The sequence below is a fragment of the Orcinus orca genome, chromosome 13 (assembly GCF_937001465.1).
Source record: "Orcinus orca chromosome 13, mOrcOrc1.1, whole genome shotgun sequence".
Taxonomy (NCBI): Eukaryota; Metazoa; Chordata; class Mammalia; order Artiodactyla; family Delphinidae; genus Orcinus; species Orcinus orca.
The window spans coordinates 84402480-84413066 of NC_064571.1; the positions used below are offsets into that span (position 1 = coordinate 84402480).

Sequence of the window (10587 nt, forward strand, 5' to 3'; positions counted from 1 at the left end):
TACATATTCTTTTTCAGATTCTTTTCCCTTATAGGTTATTACAAAATACTTCCCTTTTTGTTATCCTTTCTAAAATCTCCTTGGAGATGAAGATTACCATTCACGTTCTGCATGAGACAGATATTAAATATTTTCATCTATTTGATTTTTTATTTACAAATTCTGTTTTTAGTCTGTCTTTTTATTTATTTAATTTATTGGAGTATAGTTGATTTACAATGTTTCAGGTGTACAGCAAAGTGATTGTTATATATATATATATCTCCTTTTTCAGATTGTTTTCCCTTATAGGTTATTACAAAATATTGAGTATAGTTCCCTGTGCTATAGGTAAGGGTTAGGGTTAGGGTTAGGGAACGGGTATTGTTTAGGGTACAGGTTAGAGTACGACAACGGGTACTTTGTCCCTTTGGTCCTTGTTGGTTATCTATTTTATGTATAGTAGTGTGCATATGTTAATCCCAAACTCCTAATCTATCCCTCCCCACCCCCTTTCCCCTTTGGTAACCGTAAGTTTGTTTTCTATGTCTGGGGTATGATGTTGTTTTGGAAGCACTTTTACATAGACCACATCCAACATTCTTGAGATTATTTCCCCCCCATTTTACAGGTGAGGACACTTCTGCTTGGAGAAATGAGGTGTGTAAGGTTGCATATTAGAATCAGTGACAGCCAGGTTTAAAGCCAGACTCAGTGTCACTGTGCTGGGTCCACACAGGCATCAGAAAAAATACTATTTAAAAAAACTATCTGTACTACCTTGCTGAACTTGAATGTGCATCTTACTAGGGAGGTCCTTTCAAACAGATGAAGTTCTAGCTCACAAACCCCTGCTCCGGAATGTTTGAGAAGGTGGAGGCCCGCTTGTTTCCAGGTCCTCTTTTTATTCTGTCACTGTTTCGTTGGTAATTACAGTGTGACGGCCAGGAATAGAGCGGGCGACGGTGGCCCCTCTGGCTGCCCACCCTTCTCCTGACCCCAGAAGCTGAGGCAAAGGAAACAGGCAGAGAACTGGCTGGCAGCACCGACAGTAAGAATCACTGGACCTGCCTCTGGTCAGTGGATGCTCAGAGGTGGGGAAATTGAACCATTTAGCCCATCTTGCTTAGCCCTGAGGTCCACCAGTGTTTGTGGCGGCCCCCAAAGATGATGCTGTGGTCCATGGGTCACCCAGGGAATGTGACTCAGGGGCACGTTCTGATGGATCCCCCTTTCCCCATCATCCTTGCAAGCTCCGGGGGGGGGTCAAGATAAACCAGGTTTCTGATTTCCTAATTTGTAAAATGTGGATATTAATGTCTCCCCTGCACTAAGAGAGGCAAATGTGTGTACAAGGGCCTATGGTATGAGAGAAACTCAATAAATGATCAGTACGTTACCTCCATCAGCACCAACATCATCATCACATCAAAGGCGAGCTGACTCAGAACAAAGGTATAAAGAAAATCATCGCAGTGAGTCTGTCAGGAGACCTGGGTTCCGATCCCAGCTCCGACAGGTTTTAGCTGTGTTGCTTGGACAAGAACAGCTACCCTCTCTGAGCTGTTTCCTCGCGAGTGCTCTGCCTTCAGGTGGCTACAGGGAGAGGTGCATTCAGATGCACCTCGGAATGGGAAATGCCTTTGTCCTCTGTTGCAGTGCAGACCAAGGACCGAGGGTGTTGATCTTAAAGCGGTGGCTCGCAAGGATAGGCGGGCGGGTTGCTCTAGAGCCCCCAGGGCAGATGCATGTTGTTGATTTGCAGAGCAAGATGGGCCAGGGCGTGTGTCCATGCACAGCACGGCTGTGGATAACATGGTTACCCAGTGCAGGAGGAGGCATCGGGGCAGCAGCCTGCCAGCCCCCGCAAGCCGAAGCCCCCAGCCCAGGGCTCTGCCCGCCAGGCCTGACATCTTTTCCATGTCAGTGAATGAAGTGGCGAGCAGCCCAGAGTCTGTCTGGCTGCATAAGGCTCCCTCGAAAGGACAAAACCCAAAACCAAACACAAACAGTGGCTTGACCACTGTTTCAAACCAGTTCATACTGGAAAAGGCTGCTTGCCTTTCCAGCTCTGCTCCTGATGGCTTCTTTTCTGGGAAATAGAGCTCCTGGTGCCTGAGAAATTGGTACATGCCCTGAGCAGGACAATAGGTGTGTGCCTGCAACAGTTCCACAGCTACTGTGGGGTGCAAGGAACAGCCTGCAGTCCTGTACCTTCTTGCAGCCAACAGTGTCCAAATCCCAACAGAAAGACAGCACAGCCCACAGACGCAGGCACAATTTTAAAAGTAAAACCACACAGATGAAATTAATTTTAATGATACATTTTATTTAATCCAATCTATAAAAACTATTACTTCAACATGTAATCAATCTAAAAATTATGAATGAGACATTTTGCATTCTTTTTATTTCATACTAAGTCTTTGAAATTCAGCGTGTGTTCTGTACTTACAGCACATCTCAGTTCGGATTAGATGCGATTCAAGGGCCTAATAGTCTTTTCGACAAATGGTACTGGAACAACTAGATAGTCACTTGAAAAAGAATGAAGTTGGGCCCCTACCTCACACCATTTACAAAAATTTAACTCAGAATGGATCAAAGACCTAAATGTAAGAGCTAAAACTATAAAACTCTTAGAAGGAAACTAAGCATAACTCTTTTTGACTGTGGATCAGGCAATGGTTTCTTAGCTATGACCCCAAAACACAGGCAACCAAAGAAAAGACTGACAAGTTAGACATCAAAATTAAAAACTTTTGTGCTCCACTGGCGAGCCACAACTAAGGAGCCCACCTGCCGCAACTAAGACCCGGCGCAACCAAACAGACAAATAAATAAATAGAACTTTTGTGCTTCAAAGGACACTCTCAATAACGTGAAGAGACAACCCGCAAAATGGAACAAGATATTTGCAACTTAAATATCTAAGGAACTTTTATTTAGGATATATAAAGAACACTTACAACTCAACAATAAAAAGACAACCCAATTTAAAAATGGAAAAGGACATGAATGGACATTTCTCCAAGGAAGATATATGCAGGGCCAATAAGCACACACCAGGAAAAGATGATCAAGGGATTTCCCTGGTGGTCCAGTGGCTAAGACTCCACGATTCCAATGCAGGGGGACCGGGTTCGATCCCTGGGCAGGGAACTAGATCCCACATGCTGCAACTAAAGGTCCCACATGCCGCAACTAAGACACAGCAGAGCCAAATAAATAAATATTAAAAAAAAGAAAAAGATGATCAACATCATTAGTCATCAGGGAAATACAAATCAACACTTCGGTGAGATTACTCCACACCCAGTAGGGTTGCTATTGTCAAAAAGATGAACAATAGCAAGTGTTGGTAGGATGGGGACAATCTGGAATCTCCATCCACTGCCGGTTGGTGGGGAGCAGATACAAAATGGTGTGATGGCTGTGGCGTCTGGCACGTCTTCAAAAAGTTAAACACAGAGTTACCATATGACCCAGCAGTTCTACCCCTGGGTATATACGCAAGAGACTTGAAAACATATGTCTACCCCAAAACTTGTGCATGAATGTTCGTAGCAACACTATTCATAACATCTACAAAGTAGAAATAACCCAAAGTCCACCTACTGAGGAATGGATAAACAAAATGTGGTCTTGGGAATTCCCTCGTGGTCCAGTGGTTAGGATTCTTCGGTCTCACTGCTGAGGTCCCGAGTTCAATCCCTGGTCAGGGAACTAAGATCCCACAAGCTGTGCAGTGCAGCATGGCCAAAAAAAGGAAAAAAGGAAAATGTGGTCTAACCATAATAGTGGAATATTATTCAGCCCTACAGAGAAATGAAGTACTGATACATGCTACAGCGTATTGAACCTTGAGAACATCGTGCTGAGTGAAAGGAGCTACACAAAGTGTCCAGAACAAGCGAATCCGTAGAGACTGACAGCAGATTAGTGGTTGCCAGAGTCTGAGACTTGAGGAAAATGGAGGAAGCCTGACTGCCAGTGGGCGCGGGGTTTCTTTCTGGAATTAGACAGGGAAGATGGCTGTGCAGCCTTGTGAATATACTTACAACCACTGAACTGTACACTTGAAAAATAAACTTTTAAAAATCAGAGAGGAAGATATTTGCCCCAAATTATATAGATAATAACATCGAGGTGGGAGCTAGACTCTGCCCTGGACTCCTACGTAAGAGTTTTTCCCTGCAGCTTCACATGACCTGTGGGGCTACTTTTTTTTTTTTTTTTTTTTAGTATTGCAAGAACATGACATTAAAAGAAACTTGAAGGGCAAAATCCTTTTATAAAGTGAAAAAGGAATTGCACAGAAGACATAATCCGAGTGGCCAATAAGCATGAAAGATGTCCAGCCTCCTCAGCAGCTGAGACAAAATAAAGCAACCACGAGAGAGATAGGGTTACTCCTTACCAGTACCAAGTAGTGAAGAGGATGTGAGTAAGGGACGCGAGTACATGGAGGGGAAATTGTGACAATCGCTTTGGAGGGCAATTTGGCAACATCTAGTAAAGCAGAGAGGCAAATACCGTTCCGTCCAGCAACTGTCGCCCCCTCCGGTTATCCACCCCAAGAAAACCTCTGTGCAGAAGCCAGAAGTCCATGTGCAAGAACATCACCGCAACAAAGGAGGAGTGAAAATTGAAAGCAGCCTCAATGTCCGGCAGTCAGCGAATGAGTAAATAAATCACTTTATAGTCACACGATGGGCTCCTATAAACCGCAGTTAAAATCAACCAACTAGATGTATCTGAATTAACGTAGACAGATCTAAAACACAGCACTGAATTTTTTAAAAAGGCAAGGAATGGAAACTCCATGGTATGTTACTGTTTAGGTTTATTTAAAACATACGATACAATGTATATCTGTGTAAATATATACAAATATAGCAAAAGTATCGAAATGGACTGAAAAAGAATGTCATTAATTCATGTTAAGCATTGTTTCTGGAACAGGGCAGGGTGGGAAAAAGACTGGAGTGGTGGAAGGGGGCCTCACTGATACCTGACGTACATTATTTCTAAAAATATGAAGGGAATCCTCTGGCGGTCCAGTGGTTAGGGCTCTGCACTTCCACTGCAGGGGGCACGGGTTTGATCTTAGTCGGGGAACTAAGATCCCTCAGGCTTTGCAGCATGGCCAAAAAAAAAAAAGAAGCCACTATGTCCTGACAGCCACTCTGTTGTGGATGCATATGTACCTGATATTCTCTGTACTTACCTGTATTTTATTTTATTTATTTATTTTTGCGACGCCACGTGGCATGCGGGATCTTAGTTGAACCTGTGCCCCCTGCAGTGGAAGCATGGAGTCTTAACCACTGGAGCGCCAGGGAAGTCCCAGTACTTACCTGTATTTTAAATAGTTCTCATTAAAAAGTAACATGAATAGTATCCCTTGACCCACATTTTATTTGATGTTAAGTCTCCAGTTCTGATCTATGGTAAAGTCCGGCTAATCTAAAAGTCAAAGTGCCAGGAACCTCAACTTTTTGGAATGCAACCCTCAAACCAAGGGAAGGGCCCTTGGCATGGTGGAGACAGTTGTTATGAAGCCCAGGTGCCAAATTGTATAGAAGCTTCAGCCTTAGTTGGCAAAATAAAGCAGGCTATTAGAAACAATTCTCACAACAGAGGAATGTGAGTAGCTCAGAAGGATGTTAAAATTTCATGTCTTTCGAGCAGGGTCAAAGTCACCGTAAAGCTCAAAATTAAGGAAGGGCCGGGACAGGAGGAGGCACTGCCAAAGTCAGGGTGTGCAAAGACAGCCCCTATGAGGGGAAGCTTAAGAGACAGTGAGAGAAGGTGTCTGATGCCACAGCCTCCCCGGGGAGGGGGTGTAGGAGGGGCTGTCCAGAGGGATCCAGGAGGAGAAGCGCACGGAAGGTCCAGCAGAAGCAGAGCAGACAGCTTCCTTGACAACCCATGGCCCTGCCCCCACGATCAGGCCTCTGCTGTTCTGAGAGCTTCAGGGCCCACAGAGCCAGGCATCTGCCCCAAGAGGGACGTAAGATCTTGCCAGGCAAGCGCAAGCCGCTCGCACGCCCCTGAGTTGCCCTGAGGATACCACCCAGAACTCGCAGTATCGTGGCTGCTGTGATGCACCTCCCAGACTCCCCATCAGACCCAAGACACGCATACCTCAGCTGCTGGGAGTGTTGGCTACTAATGGCTCTCGGCTCATCCCTCCCTGGGAACCGCCTTGAGTGAAAAGAGCTGCTTGGCCTAAGGTTCACCACTCCCCAGGGACAGCCCACATCCAGTAACTGTTAGCTTGGGGACCCAGTTCAGGACGTCTCTGAAGGTCTCCCCAGTCTCAGAGCTCCCTGTGAGGATGGCTGAGGCTCTGCTGTAGCTGCCTCATTCTGTGTCTCTTGCTTCCTGCAGAGGTGTGTCCCCAAGGGCACTCCCTAATAAACCTCCTGCCTGAAAATCTCACCTCCAAATCTGTTTCCCAGGGAACAATCAAAGACACAGGATATCTAACAATGGTCTGAAGTTATCAAAAACATGTCACATACAATGTGTTTAGGAGTCTCTATCTGAGACTGTGTAATATATCTATATTCAATTCTGCATTAGAATCAGCTGCAAATAATAAAGGCCCAAGAAATACTGGCTTCGGCAAAGTAAACATTTCGTTTTTTCTCTTATAAAAGTAGACCAGGGCAAAACTAATCTATAGGACAGAAAGGAGATAGTGTAGGTATATGGAGGAAGGGGGTGGGGATTGACTACAAAAAGTACAAGGAAACGTTTAGGGATAACGGGGATATATATATATATATCTTGATTGGGATGGTGGTTGCATGGGTATATACATACATCAAACCTCATTGAACTGTACACTTAAAATGGGTGCAATTTATTTTATGTAAATTATAACTCAATAAAGTTGAGAAACCCAGAGACAGGAAATAGCCCAAAGACAGGAAGTCTGGGATTAAAATTGTCCAGGTGACTGGGACTTGGTCTTCTATTTTTGTGTTTTTCCTCCTTGCATCATCTTTAGTCTCAAAGTCCCCTCATGGCCCAGAATGGCTGCAAAAGCTCCAACACTTACATACTTTTTCTAGGCAGAAGGATGGAAAAAGGGAAAAGAGGCATCTCCCTCCTTTCTAAAGAGAAATTAAGTGCCACGCAACACTTCTGCTCACATCTCACTGGCCAGAACTTTGTTATAGCTACACCTTCCAATAAGGAAGCTGGAAAATGTGTAGCTACACCTTCCAATAAGGAAGCTGGAAAATGTGGAGTCCTTCAATGAGATCTTTGCAGCTCCAAATAAATTTGAGATCCTGTAGTTAAGGAACAGGAAGAGGATGACTGTTGGGGCAATTCTCACAATATCTTAGAAAGATTTCCATGAAAAAGCAGTTGAAATAAAAAATACTTTGTATACTTTAAAGGGAGAGCGTCAAGATGGAATATTGACTGGGGGCAGGGGGTGGGGGGTCTTAGGGCTTTTCCAGTGAAAGGAAATGTCAAAGAAAAAAAAAAGAAAGAAAGAAAGAAAAGAAATGTCAACGTCAGCACAGGGAACTCCCTGGTGGTCCAGTGGTTAGGACTCTGCACTCTCACTGCCGATGGCCCAGGTTCAACCCCTGGTCAGGGAACTAAGATCCCACAAGCCGTGCGGCATGGCGGAAAAAAAGAAAGAAAAAGTCAGCATACATTCGTATCTACACTGTTAAGACAGGTTTAGGATCTGCAAAGATCTAACCTCCAATGTAAAGGCATCTTATTTTCTTAGTAGATTCGTGGTTTCCTAGGGCTGGAGGCTGTGTTGGAGTGAAATGGGCAGGTGTCTGCTAAAGGGTTTCTTTTGGGGTGATAAAAATGTTCTAAAATTGGTCCTGGCGATGGGCTAACCCAGGCTGACTGGGCAGCGTCCTGTCCTGACTTGGGGAGAACATGGCTCCTTCTCTGTCCGCTGTCTCTGGAGTTCAGACCAGCTGCCAACAGAACCCCCAGCATTACCCCCAGCCTCTCAGGCGCGTGGTCTAGAGGCTCACGGGAGGCTCCAGGGGTACAGGGTCTGAAATAATCCCCCCACCAACGCCCCCATGTGTCAGTTACAGGTGTGGGGAGGTGGAGGCAGGCCTGGGCCATGCCCTGAGCCTCGGGCAGCTCCAGAACCTGGGTCTCCGGACCCACCCAGCCCTCCGTTGGTCCGACACGTACTGCGCCTCCCCCTCCCAGAGCAGGAGCTCTCAGCATCACTGTCTTCAGGTGGAGGGGGGCCAGGACGTCAGGGAGAAAAGGAAGCTGAAAGCGCTTTGCGGACAGTAAAGCACCTGGCTTTGTTGTTTCTCTTTCGGGGTTGAGGCTGCAATGGTGCTGGGCATTGCTTTGGGAGGGGGGGATTTGCTGGGTTGCTTCAGGGGCTCTTCTCACCTCCTCCACCTTGCCGGGAGGCTGTCCAGATTTGCCAGAAAAGACCGTCAGCTCAGAGGGAGCAGAGCACTGAGCTCACCGACCCTCTGCAGCCCCGGCCGAGGGCAGAGGAAAGCAAGGGCCGGGCCTGCCTGTGCGGAAGTCAGGTGAGGCCCTGACAGGCCTGCTCTCGGAAGGGACTCCCCGTCAGAGATGTGCATCTGGGTAAGAATATACAGGGTAGGGACCTTCCCCACAGGGTTTGTGCCCAAGACCTCCGTCTTCTGATCTCAGTGAAGACATGAGACACTGAGCCCTTCAAGCCGTCCTCACCACCGGCTGCTCCTGCGGCAGGACCCCTCGGCCAGCCCGGCCAGCCTTCCCTGCCCAAGAGTCCACCCAGCGCCTCATCAAAGTGGAGACGGCTGAGGAATCGGGGCCCACCGCAAGTCGGCAGGCCCCTAACAGCAGAAGCCGGCCTCCCCTCTCCCTGGCCTCCCCCGATCGGCCAGGCTGCACGGGTCACCCTGGGATCCCTCCTGCATCCCCACAGGCAACCTTGCCCACGCCACCCCCGCTGGGAAGGCCCTTCTCACCTTCTCCACTTATCTTACGCACTTTTCACCCTTCAGGCTCATCTCAAAGCTCAACTGTGGCTTCCCTGAGCGCCCTCCGGCCCTGTACTGCTCCCTCACAGCACTGTGGCGGGGCTTCAGGACGATGGGCTACCTGCCAGCACGGCCCAACCTGTGAGCACGCTGAGGGGCATGGGGCAGCCCCAGCCCAGTAAACACGCGGTGACAAGTGAGGGTTGGGGCCTCGCCAGGCCCTGCAGGGGTCGGTGGGTTGGCTTGTCCGCAGCTGGCAAGGCCACGTGAACCCAGGCTGCTGGGAACCCTGGGGAGCAAAGGGCCAAGCGGTCACCACAGCCCGGGCAGCCACCTTCCTCCTGCCCACACCAGCCAGGGCCCAGAGTGACTCAGCACTGGAGGCAGGCTTCCTACCGATAGCGCCACCGCTTCTGCCGGCTGGGCAGCCGGCAGGGAGCTTGGTGCCTGCCAGCGCCTGGGGCTGGTGTGTCTGAGGTGCCCTCCCCGGACCAGAGGTCAGACCTTGGGACTTGGGCTTCTGATAATCCATTTGCAGCTGTGTAGCCTTGGGCATGTCGCACAACCTCTCTGAGCCTGGGTTTCTTCATCTCTGAGAAGCAGGGATTGGAACTCAGCGTTCCTCCCTCCGAAGCTGATTCAAGAATTAAATGTGGGGCTTCCCTGGTGGCGCAGTGGTTGAGAATCTGCCTGCTAATGCAGGGACACGGGTTCAAGCCCTGGTCTGGGAGGATCCCATATGCCGCGGGACAACTGGGCCCGTGAGCCACAATTACTGAGCCTGCACGTCTGGAGCCTGTGCTCCGCAACAAGAGAGGCTGCGATAGTGAGAGGCCCGCACACCGAGATGAAGAGTGGCCCCCACTTGCCACAACTAGAGAAAGCCCTCGCACAGAAACGAAGACCCAACACAGCAAAAATAAATTAATTAATAAACTCCTACCCCCAACATCTAAAAAAAAAAAGAATTAAATGTGACCCTGTGCTTTGTGACCACCTAGAGGGGTGGGATAGGGAGGGTGGGAGGGAGACGCAAGAGGGAGGAGATATGGGGATATATGTATATGTATAGCTGATTCACTTTGTCGTAAAGCAGAAACTAACAAACACACCATGGTAAAGCAATTACACTCCAATAAAGATGTTTTTAAAAATGTAGTATTCATGATTAATGATAAAAAGGAAAAAAAGATAAAGCAATATCACTTGTCAAAATAAATAAGTAAATAAAATTTTTTAAAAATAAAGTGACCCTGAAAGTCCCGCCCCTTGTCTGCAGGCCCCGCCCTTTCTTACCTCTCTGGGTTGTTCCTGCTCTTAGCTGTGCAGACACCTCCTCCCAGCTCAATGTCCCCGCAGGAGGTCTGGCCCTGCAGCTCCCCTCTCCGTGTTGGCAGTCGAGGCACACATGGTGGCTCTCTGTGTGCTCCCCACTCTCTGCCCTGTGAAGTCCTTGCAGGGTTCCCCGGGGACAGCCCAGAGAGGTGCTCGGCAAGTTTTCCTTCTTGCAAGAGAAGCACAGTAGTGACGACGGAAAAGCAACGGACCACAGGTCCCCGCTTGAAGCTCAGACACAAACACACATTTCTGCCCATGCTGTCCGCCGCGAGGCAGC

At 48.1% G+C, this 10587-nt stretch overlaps 1 non-coding gene across 1 annotated transcript; it reads left to right on the forward strand.

Annotated features, from left to right (window-relative positions):
- Positions 1 to 7531: 7531 nt before the first annotated feature.
- On the forward strand, positions 7532 to 7604 carry TRNAE-CUC (transfer RNA glutamic acid (anticodon CUC)). The gene has a single exon. It is a non-coding gene; the product is annotated as a tRNA-Glu (tRNA).
- Positions 7605 to 10587: the final 2983 nt, after the last annotated feature.